The following is a 13,341-nucleotide window of genomic DNA, read 5'->3' as shown; positions in this document are numbered from 1 at the left end:
ACAGTGACCCAGAGCCGGGATCGAACCTGGGACCTCAGCGCCGTGAGGCGGTTGTGCTAACCACTAGGCCACCGTGCTGCCCTGATTCTAGATATTAATGAGCTTTGTTTGTTTGTACTTTTTTTAGATTGCCTTTCCTATTGTTTTCTCAAAAGCAACTTGCTTGTATCTGACATTTTGTTCATTTTGAAACTGTCCCAAAAACAAATAGCAGTGTTGTTGGGCTGGCAGATTTTGTTTTGTTAATGTTCAATTTATTTGGTTCCAAGACCAACTTGTTTAATACCTGAGAATCACCTAGACTGTGTTTCACTGTTTTAAACTAAACATTTAAAAATATTTTTTATTGGAGTTTTCTCATTTGTTTTACCGAAAATGCAACATATTTTTTCAAAGCACAACTGGTACAGTACAGAACAAACATCTTTGCAGATACAAGAACAGAAAGACAGGATAAATTCAGAACACTGTTCTTAAGATCAATGGCTCTATTTATAGACCGGATCAAGCAGAAAATGGGGGGGGGAGGGGGGATGGAGAAGAGTATAAGGCCAAATAAATGATAGGATAAGGTATCAAGATGCACACCGTGCAAGATCATACCTTGCAAAATTGATCATCACAATCCTTGAAGGAGCAAGTCAGACAAAACAGAGCCTATAAATTTGCGAGAGGGGTCCCACATTTTGCAGGATGTATCTGACTGCAAACTGATCTCCGATGTCAAGAATTCCATTGGGTTAAATTCCATGGCTATTTTATGCCAATTTTGAATTGAATGATACTGGTCACTAATCCAGGAGCAGACAATATTTTTACGAGCCACAAAAGTTAAGATATTATACAGCCTTTTTTTCATTAACATCAACATCATTTTTGGGAGGCCATTATGCCCCAAAGAGATTCTGATTCCACAAGGTGAATCAACTGTGGCTCAATACATCGCGACCCTTAAGCGCCTCACAGAACATTGTGAGTTTGGAAATGTTTCAGTCGCCCCCTAAGTGGCGGGCTTGTATGCAGCCTACAAAAATAAGGCCATTCAACAAAGGCTACTGACTGAGAGAAATCTAAATTATAAAACTGCACTGGACTTTGCTGTGACTATGGAATTAGCGCATAGGCTGCATTGCCCGGGCCATCTAGAGCAGGGGTGGGCAAACTACGGCCCGCGGGCCACATGCGGCCCACCAAAGGTCTTTATGCGGCCCACCAAGTCATTTTTTTAAAAAAAAATAAAAAAAAATTTTTTAGAATTTTTTTTTTTTTTTAATTTTTTTTTAAGGTTAATGGCGGGGGCTGTTGGGTTACTTACTGGTATAGGGTGGATACGTTGACTTGAGTAGGGTGATCATTGCTCGGCACAACATCGAGGGCCGAAGGGCCTGTTCTGTGCTGTACTGTTCTATGTTCTATATGAGGCGCCCAGAATCATAACCGGGTGAAGTAATTATTTTACTTAATATACTATGCGGCCCTTTAAAATTGTGAATTTCTGAATGTGGCCCTTGCACGGAAAAGTTTGCCCACCCCTGATCTAGAGGATAGAGTAGTCTGGAACAAATCTCTGCCAAAATCAGTTAAGCCGGAGGAATACATGTTGTGGATGCTGCCAGTGAATTGATCTCCGATGAGGAATTTAAACCGAACATCTGGCAGTCTCGGGTGAAGCATACAGATTTTGAGGTGTGCTTAACTTGAATGGGCAACCCATTAAAATGGAGGTGGACACCGGTGCGGCAGTTCCACTTACACTCAAAACACAACCAAAAGCTGAGGACATCTCCCACTCGAACACTCCAACATCACCCTCTGGGCATACATGGAGCACGTAGTGCCTTTAAAAGGGTATGCAATGATGAGGGTGCAACGGTGGGACCAGGCCGCGGAGCTACCCCTCCATTTTGTCAAAGGCAATTACTCTGCTCTATCAGGACGTTTGTGGCTACAGAAACTAAAATTGAACCAGCGGGCTGTGAACAAATTGGGCAACTCTGAAACTAGCCTGCAGGACATCTGTCTTTTCAAAGACACAATTGGAGAAATGAAAGGAGTAAGTTTCTCTTCAGGTATCTGGGCGAATTGGTTCCTTTGGACAATGTATGTTATTTGACTCCAACTGCGGCCCAGTACAGAACACCTTTTTTTTTGTTGTTGCCAAATTTCTTATGATTCCTCAACATTTTTCTCCAGTACTACTTCTCCAAAGATCCTCGAAGGACATACTACAGAGCATTAACTCCCAGATTAGGCAAACATGTGCCGTGCAAACAGGATAAAAGAAGGATTGCAGAGTGGCACTAGAGTTTGTGGAAAAGTTGCTGTTCCCGTTCCCTCATGTTCTCTTCCCCTAAAATAAAATTTGATTGTCACCTTAAATTTCAATTAAATAAATTTTGCATGAGGGCTTAATAAAGCAGCTCCTCATTTTTTTTAATTGGTTCCAATTTCAGGAACCATTATGCCCAGGCCAGGTTTAGTGGTTTTTATATGATGTGTTTACATCAGAGACGGAAGTGCTTGCAATCAGTTTAGAGAGAACTTTCACTTCTCCATTTTTCAAGCACTTTGTCTTTGTAGGTAACAAATCGTCTGCATATTTAAGGCAAAGTATTAGTCCAAATTGTCACCTTGGTGTAATGTTTGTCCTTGGTGGTTTAGTGATAATGTCACTGGATTAGTAATCCAGGTTAATGCTCTAGGGACATTAGGGTTCAAGTCCCACCATGACAGCTGGTGGACTTAAATTCAATTAATAAAATTGTGTAATTAAAAGCGAGTGGCAGTAATAGTAATCATGAAACTTGTCAATTGTCTTAAAACCCCATCTGGTTCACAGACATTATTTTAAAAGAGGGAAATTTTCCATGGCCTGGCCTACATGTGACTCCAGAGCCATGTGGTTGACTCTACTGCCCATGGCCTAGCAAGCCACCAGTTCAGGGACATTAGATATGGCCATCAACTGGTGGTCTTGTCAGAGATGTCTACAGCCTGTAAAAGAATAAGAGGGGGGGGGAGTACTTAAGTGGTCCTGAAACCATCTGTTTAAAACAATTAATCTATTCGGTTTAGAGTGATGAGCAGTTTCAGCAGATGAGATTCAAAGGCCAGGACTACAACACAGGACTACTTGCATGCCAACAGCGAAAGCAGCATGCGATAGATGGAGCTAGGTAATCCCATAACCAACAGATCAGAATTTAGCTCTGCAGTCCTAGAAAACACTCCAATGGTTGGAGTCATTCTATCATGAAGGAAGATGGTTATGGAAATTAAACATCTGTCCCAGGACATCACTGCAGGAGTTCCTCAACCCAGCAGGAGTTCCTCAAGCTAGCGTCCAACCATCTTCAACTGCTCCATCAATGACCTCTCCATCCGAAGGTCAGAAATGAGGATGTTTGTGAATGATTGCACACATGATCAATATCATTTGCAGTGACTCTGATACTGAAGCAGTTTATGCCCAAAAGCTGCAAGGTCTGGACAGTATTCGGGTTTGGCTGTTGTGTGGCACAGATGCTATTTGCCACTTAAGTGCCAGGCAGTGGCCATCTCCAGCAGGAGAGAATCGAACCATTTCTCTGTGACATTCAATGACATTGCTGAATCCCCCACTATCATCATCCTGAGGTTTACCATTGACCAGAAACTGAACTGGACCTGTTAAATAAATACTATGGCTACAAGAGCAGTCCGGAAGCTGGGAATTGTGCAGTGAGAACTCTCCTACTGACCCCCCCCCCCCCCCCCCCCCCCCCCCAAGCCTGTTCACTATCTACAAAGCAAGATCAGGAGTGTGATGGAACCTGCTTGGATGAGTTCAGCACCAGCACCACTTGACACCATCCAGGACAAAACAGCCACTTGATAGGCACACCCATCCACCATCTTCAACATTCACTTCCCCAACCACTGATGTGCAGTGGCAGCAGTGTAACCATCTGCAAGATGCACTGCAGCAACTTGCCAAGGCTCCTTCGACAGCTCATTCCAAATCTACGACCTCAACACCAATCTCTGCAGCCGATTTGTGGAATACCGCAACCTGCAAGTTCCCTTCTGAACTATGTACTGGTCTGAATTGGAACTGGATTGCTGCTCCTTCGCTAACTGCAGTCACTTGGTCAAAATCCTGGAGCTCCCTTCCTGACAACACTGGTGGGTGTACATACCTACACCACATGGACTTCGTGGTTCAGGAAGGCAATTCACCACTTCCTCGAGGGCAATTGGGGCCGGGCAATAAAAATGCTGGAAAGAATGAGAAATAATATAGCATTTTGTGGTCCAGCCTGATTGGGCACTGGTTAAATCCGGTTGTCTACCATGTCTGTTTCAAGTCTGACTCCTGGGCTTAAGTGAACGAAGGTGATTGTCATTATGTGGGAGTGACCCTGATGAAGAGTGTAATGGCTTTTATGAGAACTGAAGCACCAAGAGGTGGAAGTGGGAGTATCTGCAGAGATAGTGATAAACCAAGAGCATTGAGGTTGGACCATTGGGATTTTGAAGGTACAGTTGTGAATTAATTGGGTGAGTTATATTTTTTCATGTATCGTTGCAGAATGAACTAGGGTTGGGGCTGGGAACAGGAATGTGGGTGGAGAGCATTAAAAGAAAGTGATCCTCAAGTGTAGTTCGTTGTGATCAATAAGATGGAGTAGCAGAGAGACGCAAGATGATGAGGTCCAGGAATAGATTGCTGTGATTATGGACTGGCAAGCTATGGACTTGAGCACCCAATGGAGACTGACACTTCAGTACTGAGCTACACTATCGAGAGGTGCTGTCCTACAAATGTTATTGTAAACTAAGTTATACGATCAACACTGTCAACTAAATAGCCTTTCCTGTTCAGGTGGATGCAAAAGATCCCATAGCACTCTTCTCTGAAATGTGGGCAGTTCTCACAAGGTGCAGATCAGTGTTCATCCTTTCATCGACATTATCAAAACAGATTATCTGCATCGCTATTTGGAACCTGATGTGAGTTGGCTGCAACTCTTCCTGTCAGTGACTCCATTCCAAAAGAAAAAACTGATTGTAAAGTACTTTGGGAAATTATGTAATAGAAATGAGTTGCTGATTCATGTTCTAGGACATTAGCTGTTCATCAGAGAATTGTTCATAAGAGAAAGTAAGGTTGAGTCTGCTTGTTGACAATAAATTACAAAACTTGGCTCATGGACATTGGACACCGGGAGCCCAAATTAAAAAGGGAAATGTTAAATGGCAGACGTCGTAAAATTTGGAGAAATACGGGGTTATCCACTTAGTGGCAAAAACAAGAAGGCAGGCTTTTATCTGAATGGTCATAAATTCGGAGAGGGGAATATGCAACAAGATCTGGACATCCTCGTACAACAGTCGCTGAAGGTGAACATGCGGTAAAGAAGGCAAATGGTATGCTGGCCTTCATTGCGAGAGGATTGAAGTACAAGAGCAGGGGATGTCTTGCTGCTATTATACAGAGCCTTGGTGAGGCCACACCTGGAATATTGTGTGCAATTTTGATCTCCTTATCTGAGGACAGGTGTCCTTGCTTTAGAATGAGTGCAGCAAATTTACCAGGCTGATTCCTGCGATGGCGGGACTGACTTATGAGGAGAGATTGAATCGGTTAGGACTGTATTCATTGGAGTTCAGAAGAATGAGGGGGGATTTCCTATAAACCCCAAAAAATTCTAACCGGCCTAGACAGGGTAGATGTTCCCGATGGTGAGTCTGTCCAGAACCAGGCTTCAGTCTTGAGGATACAGGTAAACCATTTAGGACAGAGATGAGAAGAAATTTCTTCATCCAGAGAGTGGTCAGCCTGTGGAATTCGTTACCACAGGAAGTAGTTGAGGCCAAAACATTGTGTATTTTCAAGAAGCAATTCGATAAAGCACTTAGGGGATCAAAAGGTGGGCAGTGGGGGAAAGCGGGATTATTGAGTTGGATGATCAGCCATGATCATGATGAATGGCAGAGCAGGCTTGAAGGGCCGAATGGCCTACCCCTCCTATTTGCTATGTTTCTATGTTAAAGCAGCTTTTGAAAATGGCCACCACAAACTATCTCAAAAGTCTTGAATCCAACAATGACCTGCAAAAGAACATTCTCTTGCGAGTACAATAACTTTATATTCATTGTGTTATGTAGGTTTGTGGTTTTATTAATTACACGTAGAACTGGTGCTTGGTATTTGAAGCTTTATTTTTAATGACCAATTGCAAAGACTGTAATCGGTGTTAGTTTCTCAAACGTGCTTCAGAGTGCCATATCCATGTTACAAATATCCCTTGCATCATGAAGCAGCAGAGTTAGATCCCTTCTCACAAATATGAATACGCCATTGAATTTTCTGATTTTGGCCATAATTATACATCTCCAAAACACGAGAATCAACTGTGATTATTTATTCCCCAGACGCACATTGTCTTCAAAGGTCTGATTCTTTGGGCGGGGCTATAGTGATGGAAGCCAACCAGTTGCCCACACGCTTGGCGGGATGGGCCTCTTGCAGGCTACCTCAGTGCACTGGCAGTATTGCCTAGTTGGAATTAGTTCTTGGTCCATGAAGGTGGATGGGTTTATGCTTTGGGCAGTTGGGGCTGGAGTAGTGGTAAAAAATAGTATACTTTACTCATTCGGAGCTCTTAAGTATCTGAGATCCTGCCCGGAAAGCAGATTGCAAGAGGCATGCCCCAAAATTCGAATTTGAATAGCATACAGGCCCTCAAACCTAGTCTGCCACTTAATTTGATAATGGCTGGCCTACAGTTTAATAATAATCTTTATTGCCACAAGTAGGCCCCTAGTCACCACACTTCGGCGCCTGTTCAGGTACAGGGAGGGAGAATTCAGAATGTCCAAATTACCTAACAGCACGTCTTTTGGGACTTGTGGGAGGAAACCGGAGCACCCAGAGGAAACCCACGCAGACACAGGGAGAACGTGCAAACTCCACACAGATAGTGACGCAAGCAGGGAATCGAACCTGGGACCCTGGTACTGTGAAGCAACAGTGCTTGCTACCCACTGTTACCTGCCTTGACTCAATAATCCCATGGTAGCTTGTCTAACAAATTTGTCTCGATCTACAGGCTGTTATGGAAGAGTGTTTCCAGAATCCACAAACCTTTTTGGAAAATGTGCTTTCTGATTTTTGTGATTTGGAGACGATGCTTGTTCAACTTATTAACATTTTGAACACATCAAATATCCCTTAATCAAATCTTTGCAGATTGTCGCCTTAATTTGACCCTTTTGACCCTTGTCATTTTAGTGAAGCAACAATGCATGCCCTCAGATCCGTGTATCATTTCTGTGGTGCAATGCTCACAACTGATTAAAGTACTCCACCTAGAGGCTGACCTCACTCTACAGGGCAGGTTCCTGTGGATCTATATACCCCTGTATATAGATCCGAGGTTGCTAGATCCTGTGGGTATCACAGTTGAGTTGGTGCCTTTGGATATTAGAGGGGGTCGACTGCCTTTTGGTGTGTGATGGTCTTCAACTCTGTCAAACTGTCTCATTAGGGTCACAATAAGGTGCTTAATTACTGTCAGATAGCTAATTAAACCTGGCTGATTTACTCATTTCTAAATCTTGTAGGACCTGCTCGCTTGTCGGCTCTAAAATAGTGTTCCAGGAAATGCTTGGATGCATTCTGGAAGGTCATTGCCATCACACCTTCATACCCGTCATTGCCTTTGCCTCTTCACTGATCTCACTTTTGTCACCTGTGACAGCGATACTGTTATTAAATAGCCTGTAGTCACCTGCCACCGGAGTCTTGCACTCTTTACTGTTTCTTAATTTTGCACTGTTTCCACTGCCTGCTGACCCTTACTAATATCCTCTTTTAACTGTTGCAATATTGTCTGATCAGTATTGCTACTTCCTGCTCCTCCTCTTCCCATTATCCTGAATGGGTAAAAAGAGGACCGAAATTAGTAACCACCACCTCGAAAAGCTGACCAATCCATTCGAGTCTGTGACTCCAGAGCAGAGCGGGCACTTTCTGATCGAAATCTAAGTATGGCATAACAGGAAACCGGTCGCACAGTGGTTAGCACTGTTGCTTCACAGCGGCAGGGTCCCAGGTCTGATTCCCGGCTTACTTATGACAATAGTAAACATTATTATTATAGAACATAGAACGATACAGCGCAGTACAGGCCCTTCGGCCCTCGATGTTGCACCGACATGGAAAAAAACTAAAGGCCATCTAACCTACACTATGCCCTTATCATCCATATGCTTATCCAATAAACTTTTAAATGCCCTCAATGTTGGCGAGTTCACTACTGTTGCAGGTAGGGCATTCCACGGCCTCACCACTCTTTGCGTAAAAAACCCACCTCTGACCTCTGTCCTATATCTATTACCCCTCAATTTAAGGCTATGTCCTCTCGTGCTAGCCACCTCCATCCGCGGGAGAAGGCTCTCACTGTCCACCCTATCTAACCCTGTGATCATTTTGTATGCCTCTATTAAGTCACCTCTTAACCTTCTTCTCTCTAACGAAAACAACCTCAAGTCCATCAGCCTTTCCTCATAAGATTTTCCCTCCATACCAGGCAACATCCTGGTAAATCTCCTCTGCACCCGTTCCAAGGCTTCCACGTCCTTCCTATAATGAGGCGACCAGAAGTTAAGTGATTAATTAGTGAATGTTTGCTTGTTTATCTTCAAAACCTTGATCTTCAAAACCCGTGAAGTTTAATTGTAAGGTTTTATTAGTTGTAAGGTTTGCGAGCACCTGGTGGGTCAGCATGAGGCTCGTCTTCTCTCCATATTCATATTTCGCCCCTCTCGCCCTCCACAGCGGCCCCACCGCCCTTCCCGTCGTCAACCTATCGAACTGCCCTTCAACCTCTTCCTCTCCAGCAACAACTCCCAGATCGGATATCACAATTTCCGCATATTCCTCCCCCACCCCCCCCCAACAACATTGCCCGGCTCACCACAAAGAAATCAGTTCTCGAGTACACCATATACAGGTGTGAGATGAAGGAGCACACAACACAACCCCCCTCCCCTCCCCTTCTGGTTCTCAAATCTCCACAAGTTAACCATTCCGATACGTTCTATAAACCCTCTCAACACCTTTGCCATCCTCAACCTTCCCATTGAGTTCGCGCTCAACATGTCCACCCTCATTCCATCATGCAGTTAAAATCTCCAATCATAATCAGTTAGTGCATATCTAGATCCGGGATCTCTCCCAGCAACCCCCTCACAAAACCCCGCATCATCCCAGTTCAGCGCATATACATTGACTAGCACCACTGGTGTCACCTCCAGTACCCCACTCACTATTATATAGCTTCCTCCCCCGGGTCCCTCACTTTCTTGGTCCCCACAAACCCTGTACTTATTTTCAACAAATGGCCACCCACCCCACTTCGAGTCAAACCCCGAGTGAAATACCTGTCCCACCCACCCTTTCCTCAACCTAACCTGGTCCTTCACTCAGAGGTGTTTCTCCTGTAGAAAGATCACCTCCGTCTTTAAACTCCTCAGGTGCACAAAAACCTGGGACATCAATGGGCCCGTTTAACCCCCGGATGTTCCACATTACAATTCTCACTGGAGGCTTACGGCTCCACTCCCCTCTACTGTCTGCCATCATCTTTCCCTCCCCCCCCCCAAGCTCTGCCTCCTCTAATGTCACCCGAAAGTGGGCCCATCCAAGATGGCCCCCTCTCAGTCCAGGACCACGCTCAGTCTCCTACTCTGCCAAGTTGCAATCCCCCCCACCACACCTCCATTTTCCAGCATTACCTGCCAGAGTGGCAGCTCCCACAGGAAGGCTGCCAGCCCCCCCCCCCCCCCCCCCCCCCCCCCCCACACCCTGAAAAGAAAAACTCCACAAACGGCCAATTTCACAATTGTTGCTGAGCCACAGGTCCCCTCCAATCCAGGTCTTTAACTGTTTTTTGCCAAGTCTGTTAGCTATTAGGCAAGCAAATCTTGGAGAGAACCCCTCCCTCTACACCTTCTGCACCACTTTCCTGCTGGAGCTACCCCACTAACAGGTATGAAGAGCCCAAACCAACACCTTCGAGCCAGAGCTGCCCTGTGAGTGACCACACTCCATGGCCGCCATCGGAAGCCCATATGGACATGATTGGCTGAACCCTTCCCACACCGCTCAACAGCTAGCTCATCCTCGTCTTCGTTAAGTGCGCCCTGCAGTTAATCCTCTGCAGCACTTCGCGCCATCGTCCTTCCTCCAACACCATCCCCAGCTCCTCCTCTCATTTGAACTTAATCGTTTCCATGAACTCCGTGTCCTCCATAATCCTACCATTGATCGCCGAACCCCCCCACCCTACCAACAGCATCTCCTCCAACAACGAGGAAGATGGTCACCAGGAAGATCAATTCCGCACCTTAACCACTCCTCAATCTGGAGCCCATACTTCACCCCCAACTCCTCCAAGCTTTCAAACTGTCCCAACAAAAACAGAGCTCTTCCTATCCCTGGAACACCTCATCCATCCTCCCTGGCTCAAACCCATGATTCCCTTTTCTTGGCATCACCCTCGACCCTACCCGCAACTTGAAGTGCTGTTGGAATTGCCTTCAAATCTTCAGCGTGGCTACCACCGCAGGGCTACCCAAGTACTTCCCCAGGTATGCTAGCGGTGCCATTAGCATGCCAGTAACATGCCATCCAAACCCACAAGGCCGCCGTCTCTCTACTCCAGCCCCGCACCTTCTCTGCCCAATAATCGTGTAACGGGTTTGGAAAAGCCAAACTCGCCGCCTCCCCTGACTGCCGCCCCCTCGGAGCACCGCCTTCCTTATCCTGTCCACCCCTCGAAAGAATGTCTTGGGCACTGGAACGAAAACAAGAACTTTGGCAGAATTTTCATTTTTACAGCCTACACCCAGCCTGTCAGCGACCAGGGGAGACTATCCCATCACCCCAGTCCTCCTTCATCCTCCCCACCAGGCTTGTAAAATTAAGTTTATAAAATAACGCCCAGTCCTGCGCCACCTGCAATCCCAAATACGTGAAATAAATTGTAATCATGGGTAATTTTAATCTAGACTACCTGAATCAGATTGAAAAAAATAAAGGGTCTCATGTCAGGCTGAGATAAGAAATGTTTTGAGGATTATGAATCTTTGAAATGCTCTTCCTGGAGTGTAAAATCCCTGCTGTGTAGATGGAGGCCCTTCAGCCCATCGAGTCTACAGCAGCCCTCTGAAAATGAACCCGACCTCGAACCTGCACATCTTTGAACCGTGGGGTGGCATCATGGTGGCGCAGTGGTTAGCCGAGGTCCAGGTTCAATCCCAGTCCTGGGTCACCGTCAGTGTGGAGTTTGCACATTCTCCCCATGTTTGTGTGAGTTCGCCCCCACAACCCAAAGATGTGCAGGGTAGTTGGATTGTACAAGCTAAATTTGCCCTTAATTGGAAAAAATTAATTGGGTACTCTTAAGTTTAAAAAAAAAAATGTTTGGACCATGGGAGGAAACTGGAGCATCCGGAAGAACCCCACGCATACACGGGGAGAATGTGCAAACTCCACACGGACCGTCACTTGAGGTTGGAATTGAGCCTGGGTCCCTGTGAGGCAGCAATGAAAGGAAATGAAAATCGCTTATTGTCACAAGTAGGCTTCAAATTAAGTTACTGTGAAAGCCCCAACTCGCCACAATCCGGCGCCTGTCCGGGGAGGCTGGTACTGGAATTGAACCATGCTGCTGGCCTGCCTTGGTCTGCTTTCAAAGCCAGCTCTTTAGCCCTGTGCTAAACCAGCCTCTTCTCAATGCTAAGCACTGTGCTACTGTGCCGTGGAGGCATTTTAAAAAAAATAATTATTTTTATGGAAGCTTTTTCAACCGGGATTTTTAGATAACAAAAAGAAAAACAGTAAGTGAAAAATATTTAACAAAATTTGGTGGCTGCTATCATTATACAAAACGAAAGTACACATTATATCAACAAGTCCCCCCCCCCCCCCCCCCCGGTTGCCACCGCCGGGAGAACCCCAGCACGGACCCTCTCAAGGCGATCTTTATTCGCTCCAGGTTGAGGAATCCAACCATATCACTAACTAACCCAGGTCCAGGATCTTGTCCTCGTTCTCAGAAACCCTCTCCACCTCTTTGATCGCCTTCTCCTGTGCCTTCTGGACCTCCAGCATCTCCAATTTTAGTTCCGTAAAACAGCTCCTCAAGAAGTCCTGCTGCTCTCTGGCCCACTGGGCCCATGCTTCCTGAACTGTGCCAGGTGTCATTTTGTCTTCCCGGGCCTGCTCTGTCTTCCTCTCCGCAATTGCACGTTTTACGGCCCCGCTCCTGGTTCCCTCCATACAGCACCAGGGGGAACCTCTCCAGCGTCCGTTCCCACGCCGGTACCCGCCCTTCAAGTGCCGCCGCGCCCCGTTTAACGGCCCGAAATCTGGATCCTGGCGGGAGCTGCTGTGTATGCGACCTAGCTGGTCATGGCCGCTACCGGAAGTGTGTGCCGTGGAGGTGTGACCACACATGTTTTCAAGGCAGTGGTAGACAACCATGGACTCCCTGGTTAGTGAAGAAACTATGGCAGGTAGATGGAATGTGGCGTTGAGGTCACAATCCAATCCGCCATAATTGTACTGAATAGCAGAGCAGGCCCAAGGGGTTGAATGGCTTGTTCTAGGTCTTAATTCGTATCTATGTATGTATGTTCGTATTTTTATTGGGATGTGGGTGATGCCGGCTAGGTTAGTACTTATTGCCCATCCATAAATATCCTTGACAAGGTGGTGGTCAGGCACCCTCTTGAACCACTGCAGTCCACGTGGTGGAGGTACACTTTGCAGTGCTGTTAAGAAGAGTTCCACCATTTTGATCCAGCAATGGAGAAGGATGGTGAGTGACTTGGAGGGAACTTGCAGATGCTGGTATTCCCATGAAGCTGCTGCCCTTGTCCTGTTGTTAGCGGTTTGGAAGATGCTGTTGAAAGAGCCTTAACAAATTGCTACAGTGCATCTTGCAGATGGTCTGCACTGATGCCACTGTCCATTGCTGCTGGAGGAAGTGAATGTTTAAGATGATGGGATGCTAATCAAGTGGGCTGCTTTGTCCAGAATGGTGTCGAGTGTCTCTAGTGTTGTTGAAGCTGCACTCGAGTATTCCATTGCACTCCTGACTTGTGCCTTGTAGATGGTAGAAAGGCTCTGTGGAGGTGCTCACTGCAAAATTCCCAGCCTCTAACCTGCTCTTGTAGCCACAATCTTTATATGATTGTTCCCGATCAGTTGCTGATCAATGGTCTCGCGCGTGCGCGCACGCGCGCACACACACACACACTAGTGAACCTGGGTCCTTGGTAATGCCA

At 46.1% G+C, this 13,341-nt stretch overlaps 1 protein-coding gene across 5 annotated transcripts in view; it reads left to right on the top strand.

The window, feature by feature from the left end:
- The window catches only part of ggps1 (geranylgeranyl diphosphate synthase 1), a 118,873-nt gene that overhangs the window by 59,324 nt on the left and 46,208 nt on the right, over window positions 1-13,341 (top strand). The gene's annotated exons all lie outside the window — the stretch shown is intronic.

Source organism: Scyliorhinus canicula, chromosome 6, assembly GCF_902713615.1.
Source record: "Scyliorhinus canicula chromosome 6, sScyCan1.1, whole genome shotgun sequence".
In the NCBI taxonomy this organism is placed as follows: Eukaryota; Metazoa; Chordata; class Chondrichthyes; order Carcharhiniformes; family Scyliorhinidae; genus Scyliorhinus; species Scyliorhinus canicula.
The sequence above is the reverse complement of the archived record's forward strand: the minus strand, read 5'-3'. Positions and strand labels throughout refer to the sequence as shown.